This window comes from Pygoscelis adeliae, unplaced genomic scaffold, assembly GCF_000699105.1.
Source record: "Pygoscelis adeliae isolate BGI_AS28 unplaced genomic scaffold, ASM69910v1 Scaffold14, whole genome shotgun sequence".
Classification (NCBI taxonomy): Eukaryota; Metazoa; Chordata; class Aves; order Sphenisciformes; family Spheniscidae; genus Pygoscelis; species Pygoscelis adeliae.
The window spans coordinates 8,221,911-8,224,104 of NW_008825109.1; positions in this window are offsets into that span (position 1 = coordinate 8,221,911).

Below are 2,194 nucleotides of genomic sequence, written 5' to 3' on the forward strand. Positions count from 1 at the left end.
GATCTTGTGGATTTTGAGATATATATATGGGATAAATATTAAATATTTATATAATCCAGATACAGGTGACATCAAAACATGGTTAGACAAAGCAGAGAGTGAAGCAAGGGCTATTAAAAGTATAGATCCAGACAGAGCCTCTGGAGGTGCCTGGGGGCTGTTGAATGAAGAGATGCAGACAGAGTCTTTGGAAAGCTGTAAGACATTACTGGAAGACGATGCCAAGATTTCTGCTATCTTGAAATAAGCTAAAACCTGTTTCTGTGTTGAGAAAGTTACAACAGCATTTATTTTCCTATTTTTATGAAGCTTTTATTTTCACATTACTTTACAATCCACAAGAATCAATGTTTTGTACATATATACACACTTTGTAACATTCATCACCTTCAGTGCTACCAGACTAACCCTTCCTTACAGCTGAACCTTTACAGATACCAGACTTGTTAGGACTTGGCTCTCACACCTCCTGCCAACTAGCCAGGTATTAAGCAAAGCGTAGGCAATAAGCTTACACCCCTGGATTTGTGCTTTGTCAGAATTCCTTGCCAAGGTTCCCCTCTCCTTCCCAAATAAAGCATTACATACTTCCTCACACATACAAGCAAGCAAACAAAAATGAAGGAAAGTAAAGGTAGCACTCAGCTTTACCATAGATTTTGTTTGGTTATAAATGAAAACCGCTGTGGCAGTACTGAGCAACATGAGCTGTGCATTTCTTTCAAGCATTTACGTTTACCACTGTCAAACTTGGGTATTATTTTATAAAACATAGTTGATTCTTCCAGACATTTATTCTTAGATTATTTAAAGATCTTACATATCTGACTTTGTTTTCTAAACCTCTGAGAGCAAAACGAAATTTACTTTGCCATTTTGCAGATACACACAAGTTCTAGTTTCATGTAATTGTTATCTATACAAATTACTAGATCAAGCTTAAATTTTATTTGAATCCCTACTGATGAAAGTATTTCTTCTTCCAGACACGCCTCATAAAACCAAGCTCAGTACTAAGTGCAATGTACAGGACAGATCTTTACTCCAATATACAGAAACAAACACACCATTTTCAGCAGTACTTTATATACTTAGACAAGTTCTTATTATCTCACAAGTCATATGCATAGCATTTCACCACCTTCTAGCTTTCCTACACACGATCTTTAACACAGTATTCTTTTCTGGTAGGATTTTTGGTCACGGTGTTTTAAAAAGCAAAGACTCTTTACTGTGTTGTAATCAAGTGTCATTTAATAGAAGTCATTCTTGGTTGGATGCTTTGGGTGAAGTGCAGACTGTGTGAGGCAGACCTGAGCCTGACAGCAATACTGGGTATACTTTACAATCAAAGCCCAAGGTAAGGGCTGCAGGGCTGAGCCAATTAATTCATGCCTGGCTGGCCATGGCCTCCATCCTCAGAAGCTTTCCTTAAAGATGGGGTTTAAAGGACACTATAACTAGAAGAGGCCTTTTTATTTTTTTATTGTTGACAACAGAGCTCAAGCTCCAGAAAAATAACACCTAGTGACTTTTCACATGGCAAGTAACTCTTCTTTGATTCACTGGTTATACTTTCTGCTAGGTTATTTTCTCTCACAAAAACAACTTTAGCCCACCTCTTTGCGCAGTAGCAGTGAAATCAAGGTTGTGCCACACTAGTCAGGGTACCAGAAAGGTTTCTTACAGCTGTAAGGAAGCCAGAAGGATTTCAAAGGGAAAACAACCATAAGTCTTACTTCTATCCTGCCCTTAGTTGCCTGCTGCCCTTGTTATCCCTACATCTGGCTACCAAGATCATTCAATTTGTTAGTACCAAATTAGTAGTTAGTTTATCTGTTCCTTGTCTTCCAAACTCAAGCCGTCTAAGAAGGTCTCTGAGGTTTCCTTCCCCAGCCCTGCCTCACCCTATAGAAAGCCTCTGGGAGCTGCATTTTATCTGACCGTTGTCCGAATTGGCCCACGGTGACGATTTCCTTGGGCTGCCACGACACTGGGGCAGTTTCAGAGGGACCCACAGGACTGGATTTCCCTCCTGGACATGTTTTCTGCTAACACTTGGGAATCAATCCCGGCGCAGGGCCGCACTTGCGGGGTACCGAGCCCACTCTGCCCGATGTTCGTCCCTTGGCAGGGCTCTTGGGCAACGACCCCGAGGGCGCCCCCCGCGGGGGCACCGGGGGCTGTTGGAGCC